The 13025-nt window shown below is 32.9% G+C and overlaps 1 long non-coding RNA gene across 1 annotated transcript; it reads right to left on the minus strand.

Moving 5' to 3' along the window:
* Positions 1–9052: 9052 nt before the first annotated feature.
* Positions 9053–10475, minus strand: LOC118032846 (uncharacterized). Its single transcript, XR_012170437.1, has 4 exons — positions 10072–10475; positions 9876–9970; positions 9401–9523; positions 9053–9270 (listed from the first exon to the last, which is right to left on the minus strand). It is a non-coding gene; the product is annotated as an uncharacterized lncRNA (long non-coding RNA).
* Between the last annotated feature and the right edge of the window lie 2550 nt (positions 10476–13025).

The raw sequence follows: 13025 nt of genomic DNA on the forward strand, positions 1-13025 counted from the left end.
ATCAGTAATAGTGAGGTAGCCTCCATTGCCAGAATTGTTCTCTTTTGGAACCCCAACACTGTAAATGTTGTTTTGTTTAATTTTTCTTCTCAAGTAGTGCATGTTCTCATTACTTGTTTGGAGAGTCATTACAGTTTCACAGCTTCTTTTGTTTATGGTTTCAACACTATTTCTCTTTGGAAATCCCTTTGGGATGATCTGCGGAGGTGGAGTCCTAACTCTCCTTGGTTGGTTCTTGGTGACTTTAATTCAATGCTTTCTTAGGAGGATAAACACAATGGTGCTCCTGTGACCAGCTATGAAGTTACAGACTTTAGGGATTGTTGCTCAGACTTGGGTCTTGCTGATTTAAACTCGACTAGCTGTCTTTACACCTGGTTAAATGGACATGTCTGGAGAAAAATTGATAGATTTATGGTCAACACTCATTGCTCCACTTTGCAGCAGCAAGCTCATGTGCATTTTGATAACCCCAGGGCTTTCTCGGGCCACTCCCCTTCCTCTATTCAACTAGGTTCACGGCAGCCTTGTAGGAACAGGAACTTCAAATTTTTTAACATGTGGGCAGATCACTCTCAATTCTTTGAGTTGACTGAGCAATGCTGGAATACTTATATCTATGGTTCCTATATGTTCACCTTATGTCGGAAGCTGAAACTGTTGAAAAGGCCATTGAAGGAGCTCAACAAACTACATTATAGTCACATCTCTCAACGAGTTACCAGGGCTGAGGAAGAACTGGATAGCCTTCAATCCCTTTTGCATCAAGATCGTGATAACATCCATCTTCAGTCTCAGGACAAGCATCTTAGATCACAACTTTTACACCTCAAGTCGGTGGAGCAGAGTTACTATGGGCAGAAACTCAAATTCACTTTCTTAAAGGAAGCGAACAAAGGCACCCGTTTCTTCCATGCTTTGCTGAGCCAAAAGCATAGGAGAAATCATATTCCAGCAATCCAGGTCCCCTCTGACATATATACTTCTTCGGTTGATGAGGTGGGGCATGAGTTCGTCAGATACTATAAAAATCTCCTTGGCTCCATAAAACAAACCATCCCCATCAATGAGGATGTCATCCATTGTGGCCCCTGTCTTGATGCTGCTTCTCATGATTTTTTTTTGGGACCAGTAACAAACGACCTTATCCAGCAAACTCTTTTCAACATTGGCAATGAGAAGGCCCTAGGGCCAGATGATACTCATCCCTGTTCTTTAAGAAAACATGGAGTATAGTGGGCGGTGATTTTTGTGCTGCGGTCAAGGATTTTTTTGCATTGGGAAATTTGCTCAAGCAAGTCAAATTCTATCATTACCCTTGTCCCAAAATCATCCAATGCTAACTTGGCTACTGATTTTCGGCCGATCTCTTGTTACAATGTCATTTATAAAGTTATTTCCAAGATTCTTGCGGGGAGAATGGCACATGCTCTTCAGGATATCATCAGCCCTACCCAGAATGCTTTTCTAGGAGGAAGGAATATGGCTGACAATATCCACCTCGTGTAGGAGCTTTTACGTCATTATGGGAGGAAAAGGGCATCCCCTAGATGTATTATTAAGATTGATTTTAGGAAAGCTTTTGACTCTGTTCAGTGGTCTTTTCTACAACAAGTCTTGTTGTTCTTGGGTTTCCCTCCTCGTTTTGTCCGGCTCCTTATGCAATGTGTTGAGACTGCTTCCTTTTCTGTTTCTGTTAATGGGAATTTATATGGTTTCTTCAAGGGGCAATACGGTGTTCGTCAAGGAGATCCTCTTTCCCCTTATCTTTTTATTGCTTGTATGGAATACTTTTCCAGGATGCTTATCTAGAGTACACAGCACACTGATTTCAATTTCCACCCCAAGTGTTGTGCTCTAGGGATCAGCCACTTAGCTTTTGCAAATGATGTCCTATTACTCTGCCGGTGTGATATGTAGTCAGTTAGCATATTAAACCAGTAGCTTCTTGTTTTTGGTCGGATGTCAGGCCTTGACATTAATGCTACGAAGTCCTCTATATATTTCGGTGGAGTGGGGGAAAGTGTTAAGCTTGCCATCTTGCACCTTACTGGCTTTCTAGAAGGGAGTTTTCCTTTCCGTTATCTAGGGTCCCTCTAAGCCCTCACAGATTATTGGCTAGTCAATTCTCCCCTCTCCTATAAAAATTGGAATCTTCTATTCAGAGTTGGATGGGGAAACACTTCTCGTATGCAGGTCGCCTTGAGCTCATCAGATCAGTTATGCATGGCATGGTTAAATTATGGCTCAGTATCTTTTCGATTATAGGTATAGTTATTACCAAGATCAATAGCATCTGTCGTAGCTTTCTCTGGTCACGTAACTCTTGTTCGCCTCACTCTGCTCTTGTCTCTTGGGAAAAGTTATGTCTTCCCAAGCAAGAAAGAAGCCTAGCTCTCCTAGATATTAGGGCAAGAAACAAAAGTTTTTTGGTAAAGCAGCTATGGAACTTTCACCTTAAATCCGACTCTTTGTGGATTCGTTGGGTGGCACATTATTACCTTCCTCATACAACAATCTGGGTTGTGGGTGTAAGGAGTGTTTCATTGCCTCTATGGAAGTCCATTTGCACTCTCAAAAACCAGCTGGTTGAACAATGCAGAGGCATTCCTGCTGTAATCAATACTCTTGAAAGTTGGCATAGTGGTTCGGGGACATTTCTTGTTAATGCTCATGAGTTCTTTAGGATTAAAGGTGAGAGTGTCCAGTGGACTAGGGTTGTTTGGGAGGAATGGTCCCTTCCTCGAACCAAATTTATTCTATGGCTCACTGCCCTTAGTAGACTCCGAACAAGGGACCGGCTCAACTACCTCCCTACAGAAATTGTTTTTTCTTTATGCAGTAAAGAAGACGAGACACACGCCCATCTTTTTTTCAATTGCAACTAGACTTCTTTACTATGGAATCGAGCTAAGAGCTGGCTAAGAATCAATCAGCCTATGTCTACACTTTCAAGTGCCATAAGAGGACTGAATAGGAGGAGTAAAGAGTTGAAGCTAAGAATGAGACGTCTGTCCCTTGCCCTGCTTGTGTATTTGATTTGGGATGAAAGAAACAATCGCATCTTTGCACAAAAGTCATCCTCTGTAGATGCCACATTCCGAAGATTCCAAATTATGTTTTACACAGTTTTGCATTTCCATGAAAAAGACCATTCTCTTTACCATGTTGCTGCATGAGAAAGGCAAATCGATTTCCTTCCGCTACGTGACTACATGGGGAAGCTTTGGTCATGCATGCTTTACGTGCTTCTTTTAATGCCAGGTCCCTTATCTCTACATGAATAGCCATTACCCACTATTCTTGGCAGCTAGTGAATTAATTTGCTTGGTTGTCGTTTTGCGTCTCTGCATGGATGGATGGGTTGTCTTTACGTGAATTAATTTGCATGGTCATCCCTGCATGGAGGAGCTGGTCTGAATCTGCGTGTTCTCCTTCGTCCCTGCATGGAGGAGCTGTTTTGTTTTTCTGTTTCTTGGCTGCTAGGTTGTTGCCTCTGTCTCTGTATGGAGGAGTCAAAGCTTGTTACTGCTCTCGTCTAGTTCTGAGCTCCTGTCGCTGATTTGTGTCTTCTCTATCTCCTAATGTGAGTGGATGTTGTTGTAGCTGTTTCAGCTCCTCGTCAGCTTGCTGCTTACTCTCATGGTTTGATCATCAAATCAGTCTGAGCTTTCTGGTCATCTTTCTCTATTGTAAATTTTCTCAGGATGTCCCTTTGTCCTGTCTTTTGATTTGTGTTACGTTGGGAACCTTGTAATATTTGGTTCCTTTCATAACCATGGTCTTATTTTTATTTTTATTTTTACAGTGGTTTGCTATATAGCTCACTAAGAGAGTCTGTTTCCTTTTTGTTTATCCTTGTTTCTCAACTTGCTGGCTCTCCAGCATTGTATATTTTTTATCTTTTTATACACTTACATTTTGATCAAAAAAAAAAAACAATTGGTTTAGAACTTCTTAACCGAAGGAAATTTGGGTTTAAATTATGGTTTAATTGAAGATTTTTAACTCCTTTTTTCCATGCATACAGCCAGACCCTCCCCCTCTTTTCCCTTACAATTTCTTCACTTTACTACTTGTTAAGGTGTTTTCTCTACCTAGTAATCTAAAACTTGTGTAGGCTTGACAATGTAGGTGTTTTTCTCTTAAGTTTAGTGAAGGAAAAATCTAAAATCTTCTCGTTCTTTTTTCTCTCAACATGTCTAGCCATATACTCCCATTATCTTTTAATTATACTTCTTTTCCTCTTTTTACTATATCTCCATTTTTTGTAAGTTTTATTATGGCTACTTTTGGTATGATAGCTTAAAGACTTTTCTTATTGAAAATGGTTTCGTTATTGGCAAAATTGACACCACCCTCTTCATAAAGAAAAAAGGCAATGAAATATTGATTGTACAAATACATGTTGTTGATATTATTTTCGATGCTACTAATACATCTCTTTGTAAGGAATTAGCAAAATGCATGCAAGATGAGTTTGAAATGAGCATCATAAGGGAATTAAATTTATTCCTTGAATTGCAAATAAAACAAACAAATGATGACATCTTATTCAACCAAAGCAAGTACATTGAGTTACTAAAAAGATTTGGGAGGGAACATGTTAAGAAAGTCGACACACCCATAGGAAAATCAATAAAGCTTGATATGGATGAAAATGATAAGAATGTAGACTTCATCAAATATCAAGATATGATCGGTTCACTCTTATATCTAACCGCTGGCAGATCCACTATTATATTTAGTGTTTGTCTGTGTACATATTTTCAAGTATGTCCAAAATAATCCCATGTAAGTGCTATAAGACATTTTTCGATATTTTAATGGTACAATCAACTTAGGGTTGTGATATTTGAAAGGATATGAGTTGAATTTAATTAGTTATTCAGAAGTGGATTTTACGAGATGTAAAGTTGATAGAATAAGTACTAGTGTTACTTTTTAGGATCATCACTAGTATTTTGGGCTAACAAGAAATAAAATTCAGTAGCCCTATTGACATGACCAAAAGATTGATGTCTTATCCCAAGTGCAGAAGTGTCGAAGTAATAAATAACCCGACAAGACCGAGTTCGAACCACAGGGAGGGAACTATAATAAATTATATATATATATATATATATATATATATAATAAAGAGTTTATGAGAATTTTATGGATATTGATGTAAGGATTAAACAATAATAAAATAATTGTTCAAGATTAGAGGATCCACTAATAGTATTAGAAATAAATATAGTATAAACTCTTTTTATTAATAAAGTGGAAACCACATATAAAGAGGTTCCCATCGGATGATTTATCCTTAATAGTTCATTATAAATTTTTAACATAATCATATTAATTATCTTATTTTAGTAACACCATACTTTTTAAATATTGTCAGGAATTCATGATGTTAACAACAAATCAAGTTCCTTTCATAACACAGGTATAGGTTATATACCGTACAGTTGGCTATGAAAATGCCAAGCATTTGTTATACCAAGTGTTATACAACAAAAAATCTAGATTAACCATTTAACAAGCATTGTATTAAGAATAAATAAGATAAAAAGATAAAACATGTTAATGACAAACTTTCTTGGATATGAACATTGAAGTCCATGTTGAGTTTATATTATACATATTCTAACATCATTAGTGAAACCTTTTCACCTTGACATAATAAACTTAGCTAAACATAATGAAGAAGAGAAACATGAATAAACAACATAAGAACATAAGTATAGTAAAGGAAATGAAAAGCATAAACAAGAGATTAAGGAAAATATAACATGAAATAAAACTTAAACATTACAAAAATATAAAGAAAGAAATAAAGAGCATGATCTTGATATGAACAACCAAGATGCCTAAATGCATGGCAAATGCCTCCTTTTATAGGCCAAAATTTGAAACTATTGATTTGATGACTAATTGTTAAGTGGGTGGCCATATCTTGACTTGGTGGCAATCCTTATCTACTTGTCTGAACAAAACATCATTGATAACATTTGAATTTGATAAGAACCAACTTTACTCATGAAAGTTCTAGGAAATTGTCTCAGCTTTCCAGGAAAAAAAAATTGAGGTCATTTAGACTTCTAGAATTCGAGATATGGGCTAAACACTAAATAGTGTCTGGACTGCAGGACAGATTCAGACTTCTCCGTTGTTGCTATAATTTGGACTTGAAAATGACCTTTTTTAAATCTTTGACTCCACATGAAAGTTTTAGGCCTATGTATTAGCTTCCATCCATATAAAACAGACTTAAATACGAGATCTATAGCTCCATATATGACCCAATTACCGAACAATGTTCCAGTTTGGACTAAACCAGCATCTCTTTTCTAAGTTTGTCCCTTTCTTTCTCCATTCAATTCTCGTACTTAAACTCATCAATTAATCCTTTCATTTATGTGATAGGCTTGCATTTAAGATGAACATTTAACATATATTATAGGTATTTTATATTATTAGATATGTTATTATAAAACATGCTTTAGTTAAGGAGTTATTGATACTTCAAGTGCAAAATGATGATATAAAACCTTAATAAAAATACACTTTTAAGTACTAATCACCTATCAACAATTGAAGTGAAATATATTTTGTTGCAGGTAGTTGTTGTGCTCAGATTTTATGGATTAAATAAACCTTATAAGATTTCAAACTTAATTTTGACCATGTCCCTATTATGTGTAATAACACAGGTGCTATAAGTCTATCTAAGAACCCTATACAACACTCATATACAAAGCATATTGAAGGAAGACATCACTTTATAAGAGATTGTATGTTGAAAGGTGATATTGTACTCTAGTTTGTTAGTACAGAACATCAACTTGCAGATATTTTTATAAAGTCATTAAATAAGGATCTCTTGTGCAAAAGATGAAGGAATCTAGGCTATATACATACTAATGATATGTAAGGTCTTATTTTTGTGTTTGTACATCATTGTATATAAGTTGGACATGTTTAAGTGATAAAATGTACATCATTTTACCGTAAAAAAATCTATTTTGCAAAAAAATTCTCAGTTAGTGTAATCTGGGAAGAATTGGCTGACCGATTCATCATAGAATCTCAACCAGATGACTAGTTCAAATAGAGAAACAGAGGTTTCACTACTGGATGAACATTAGCTTTTTGAGATTTCAGTTAGGTTTAGTTTTTTAGACTACAAGTTGAACAAAAAGGCTTCTTTTTGTCTCGTAAAACATTTGTTTTGCTCAAAACTTGGAATATATGATTATCGTGTGAACTAGTCGACTGGTTTATACATCCAGGACAACCGGCTAACCGATTGAAACAAATGACAAAAACCTTTGCTTTTTCCCAAATTTTAAAAATTTTACCCTTTTATTTCTTAATGTTTTGGACAAATGTTTTACATTAAAAAAAAAAAAAAAAAAAGTCATTTTCAAGTATATAAGAAGTATCAAAAGAGTAATTTGAAAAATTTCAAGCTTTAGGTTAAACTAGTCAACCGGTTGCTTGATAGTATAAATATTATCCTCGTTTTCCAGCAAATATAGAATTCCAAATTCCAAAAACCCTAACCCTAAATTGAAACCTCTCTTTTAAATCTCTCAAAATTCACCAAAACTCGATCTTTCCAAGTCAATTTCTTTAAATTTATACATCAATAACGCTAAAAAAAGCCTTAAAACAAATGAATCAATGAACAAAAGGGCCAATGATCCTCAATCACCTCCAAGTTATAATGTGAAAAGGTGCATGATCATTTTCTCAAATAGATCTGTTGCTATAGAAAGAGATATAGGTGATGAGGTAAATGCCTTTGTGATAAATACTTTATTTGAGGAGATGGGTTGGAGTACCATATATAAAATGAAAAAGGCTACATATCCCTCTCTTATTAGAATATTCTTGGCTAATATGAGAACAACCTTTGAACCTAGGATCATGAGTAGCCTTCAAAACAAGGCTATTGAGTTTAATTGTGAAATTTTAGCAAATATTTTGGGTATTTCAAATGATGGGCCTCATGTGTTTGAAATGAAGATTATCCCTACCATTAAGGGATTTTTATATGATAAGGTGGAGATTATGCATACCGGGGAACATGATTTTGCATCGAGTGTAAAAATTAAAAGTTAAGGTTTATTGCTTTGACTTAGGTTGTTATACAAGGTCATAACACATAATATTTTTGCCCAAAAAAAGGCACTTTGATGAAGTGACTTTTATAAACTCAATTATATGATTAAGAGAAGGCCAATTAATTTGCTATACATTATGATGAAGAATTTTATAATGACAAATTATCAAAAACAAAAGTATTTGTCTTATGATCAATGTTTGTTGACTATCTTTGAGTATTTTGATATTGAGTTAACGAATACGGATAGGACACCATATTTCAAATATTTAGAGATAGATCATAAAATCCTCACTAATATGAAATTTGTATTAAATAAGAATGGTGGTTGGGCAAGAGACCAAATGAAAAGATTAGAATGATGAGTTTGTTTAAAAAGGATTGAGTGAGCTATAAAAATTATAGTTTTCAATTGTACAATCTACTTTTTGAGAGAGTGAATCTTGTTGTAAACAAATTATTATTGTAAACACTCGAGAGTTTAGATAAACTCTTGATATTGGTAAGGTATTGCTTAGTGGTGAATCTTGAAGGAGAACATCTCCAAGTGATGAATTGCTTAGTGTTAATTCGTCAAGGGCATTATATCTTTTACTTGAACTAATGAAAGATAAAATATGGTTGGTATTTAAAATTTAGATGTAGAATTACTAAACCATGTTAGCCATAATCGATGCATGTTCTGAAGTGCATGACATCCCTTCTAAATTAGCCAACACATTCCATTAATTGATAAAGAAAAGGCAGATTAAGAGGTTTAAATATTAAAAAAAAAATGTGTCTGAAGATTAAAACATTATTCTTTCGTTATATTAACAGTTCAAACTTAGGAGAGTCTGGTTTTTTTTTTTTTTTTTCCTTGCCATCTTCTACTTCAGGAATCTGGTGTGATGCCATTAGAGCATGCAAATCGATACACCCAGCCATTCATTCACAAAGCATCAACTTCAAATGCAAATAAAACATGAATCTGGGATTATAAGAATTCAATGACCAAGAGAACCAATACTAATTAAGGAACATTACAGTTCTTCGGTGAAATTATTATCCAAGAGTAGATGGAAATATCCTCCTAGTGTTTAGGTTGCTTCACAATCAACACAGAGCAGGGTGCGTTATGAGCACAATGGTCACTAACACTGCCCAGAAGTGCCCTGAAACATGGTTAAGATTTCCTGTCAGAATACAACACACTGACAAGGATGTCTGTACATTCCAAAGATCATAGAACTGGTTCGGGCAGATTCAGTCTGCAATGGAATTAGGGTTAGCTATTTGTTGTACCTTTTGACAGCTCCATAATTATGACTGCCCACCACCAGCATGGATGCGTGGTGTCTATCTACAGCATCGCATATGACATTCCTAGCATCACCCCTCCATCACTTCTACTACCACATCACTTACCTGCAAATTAATCGCTTAAATTTGGTTTTTCCTTTGGTTAAGCAATTCATTTATTTTAATTTAAAAACTTTATAGTTTTTCAGGATATATTTCAAAAATTCTAAATCAAACCCATAAAACCACCTATTAAATCAATACTGGATAGAATATGATCTTAATCAAATGATAGGAGATCCCAGTTCCGCCCCTCTATCTTCAATAAAACATAAACTACATCATCACCCAGCAGGAGCCATGTTAATCTTCTATGTATCGTTTCAAATGTCCTTTGCAGAAACAACACAAATTACAAATTACAAAAGAAAAGAAAAGGGCATATCAAGCACACTATGCTCAACAGACGATTACTTACCCCTTTATTGTTGCAGACTTCTCTGGCCTTGTCTACAACATTTTGGGTTCTTTTCTTGGAATCTGCCTCCATGATCGGTATAACATCAACCCATCCTGCATTATTAAAAGAATTTAACTAATTAATAGCAAAAATCAACACCATATCAGTCTCTTTCCCTATTTTTCATGAATTCAAAACGCTACTGAAGTGATACCTGGTCCAGTGAATCCTACTACAGAAGCGAGACGGGGTTGAGCATGGATAATTAGGAGCTTGAATGGAGGATCCTGACCAAATGGAACAAAGAAATGATCAAGGGTCCACTGCAGCGCGTAGAAGCTCGGTTCGTTATTATCCATGCCCAATGCCATTACTTTTTTCCCAGTGCCAGCCATTTTCGCAGTTTTCTTAGCTTTAGCGCCCACAAACTCTCCTTCCCTTCTCCAGCAGAAACAAAAACCGGCCCCGCTTTTGAATATTTCAAGCTTTAAACATGTTGAGATAACAATATTACAGTAGGTAAAAAGTAAAATAAAAAATATTAGAAGGTTTGCTGTAACTGCCATGAGGTTATTGCGGCCTTGGACTCGGTTTATCAATGTGTTGTCTGTTGTGAAATATTCATGTAAGCCATAGATTGGATTTCCATTATTCGCAAGGCGGTTCTATAGATTTTATGAACCGGTCCCATGCTATTGAAGGTATAATAATATTGTTTTTTAAAGTATTTTTTATTTAAAAATATATATTTTATATATTTATATATTAAAATTATAAAAAAAAATACTAAAAAAATATTAATTTTAAAAATAAATAAATAATTTAAAAATTCAGTCCAACTAATATTTGGAGATTCTATAGATTTTATGATTTACTAGAAGTGTAGTAAAAGTTATTTTTCAAAGTATTTTTTTTAATATATTAAAATACTATTTTTATTTTTATATTTGTATATCAAAATTATTAAAAAATAATTAAAAAATATTAATTTTTAAATTAAAAAATATTTAAAAAAAATTTAAAATATGATCTAATTACACAGGCATCCTGAGTGACCTAGGCTTTAAATTATAATTGTAAAACATAGTTCAAGAGAGTCAACCTAGATCGTCCTAAGAATTTTTTTAAAAGAATCAAAATAATATTATTTTTACTAAATTTTGTTTTTCAAAAAAAAAATAATGGATTAAGAGATGAGTTATGATCGGATCAATGTTGTGTTTGTTTCTGCAACTGCTTTTGCATTTGCGGTGAAACAAACACAACAAAATATTTGATAACAAATCAAACTGCCTTTTGTAATGTGGATCCACTAAAAAACTAAGTTTGAAACATAGTTTTTGTGAAGCAATTTTTACATATTTTTTTAACTGAATTTCGTAAAACCTCGTTTGTTTTTGTGTTTCAAAAGAGCTTTTGAAAAAAAAATTAAAATTTTTTTTTTTTTAAAATTAATATTTTTTTTGTGTGTTTTTAGATCATTTTGATACGCTAATATCAAAAATAATTTGTAAAAAAAAAATTGATGCATTTTCAAATAAAAAGCGCTTTGAAAAGCAACCACAACCACACTTCCAAACACAATTACCAAATATTTTATACATGTTTTTTGCTACACATAAACTTCATCCATATTTTTTACCAATCACGTATCTAAATTCAATTAACTACAGTTGATCTATTCATATTTTTTAAAAATTACAGACATAAAAATTATCTAAAAAACAAATACACTTTAAGTCTTGATTCAACTAGACCAACTCAATTAATGAACAAATTAATCTTAAAACACTTTTTTTAAAAAATATATATTGGATGTGCAAGATGTCGAAATAATTTGTGTTGAATGTAAGAAATAAAAATAATTCTGCGTTGAAAACCTCTCCAAGATTTTTACATGGATGAACTTCCCGTCGTATAATATATAAGAAAGTGTTATGGTAAGTGTATCCTCTCTCGAAATGTTATTTATTTAATTTGGATATTTATATTTATAATATATAATGATTACACTATTTCTACAATAACCTTACTATTTTTTCAATTGAGTACATGAATTTTAAAAATATTTTTTAAAGTAAACCAGCTTTTTAAAATTTTCATCGAGTACTTCCATCCAAGCAGGTTAATTGCTGTGATTTTGCTGACACGTCCCTTTGACCTTTAACAAAAGAAAATTACAATATTGGTACATCAATTTTTAATTTTTCTTAATTGAGTACATGAATTTTATTTTATTTTCATGTTAGGACACCAAATTATTTGATTGTGCTAATCAAATACTTCTATAAAATATCCATTAATTGTTTCTGGTTATTTTTCAATCACATGATATTCGTTTATTTATTTAAAATTATAAGTATTTAATTGTATTAATAATTTATTCGTGAGTTTTAATTAATTGTGCAAAATAGTTTTAGCCTTTTTGTTTGTTTTTACATTTTAAAAACGTTTTAAAAAAAATTTCAAAATTTTTTATTGTTTTCTTTAACTTTAATTTAATTTTTTTTTGGTGTTTTTTTTGATCGTTTTGATTCGTTGATATTAAAAATAATTTTTAAAAAATAAAAAATATATATCATTTTAATGCATTTATGAGTAAAAAATACTTTATAAAACAACTACAATTATAATCCCAAGTATTTTGGCAATTGATAAAAGGATTGTTTAAATTCTTTTAAATCATTAATTTAATTTAAAATAATTAATTTAAATCTCTCTCTCCATGTATGTCTTGCAAGATAAAGCTCGAACACCTAACTGGAGCTTTCTGAAAATGAGCGATTCCTACAGGCAATGAATAAATACAGTATAACCTTTATTAAATAACATTTTTGTTATTTATATTTGAAATTTAAATAATATCTTGATTAAGTATAAGTTTTCATAATTCGAAGTAGAGATTTATTGCAATGCCATAATTGTATTGACAGAAGAAGGATCAGGGAGAATAGGGACCCACAGAGTCGGAAGCAGCACTATGCAGCAAATCTAACACCACCTTCGATTCCAACCCATTTTCAACTTCCTTCAATGCTATAACAAAGACATGTTTAGAAATGCGGTTTAATATGTGTGTTTAAAAATTTTAAATTTTTTTTAAATTAATATTTTTTTAATATTTTTGGATTGTTTTAATATATTAATATTAAAAATATTTTTTAAAAA

Source organism: Populus alba, chromosome 8 (assembly GCF_005239225.2).
Source record: "Populus alba chromosome 8, ASM523922v2, whole genome shotgun sequence".
NCBI lineage: Eukaryota > Viridiplantae > Streptophyta > Magnoliopsida > Malpighiales > Salicaceae > Populus > Populus alba.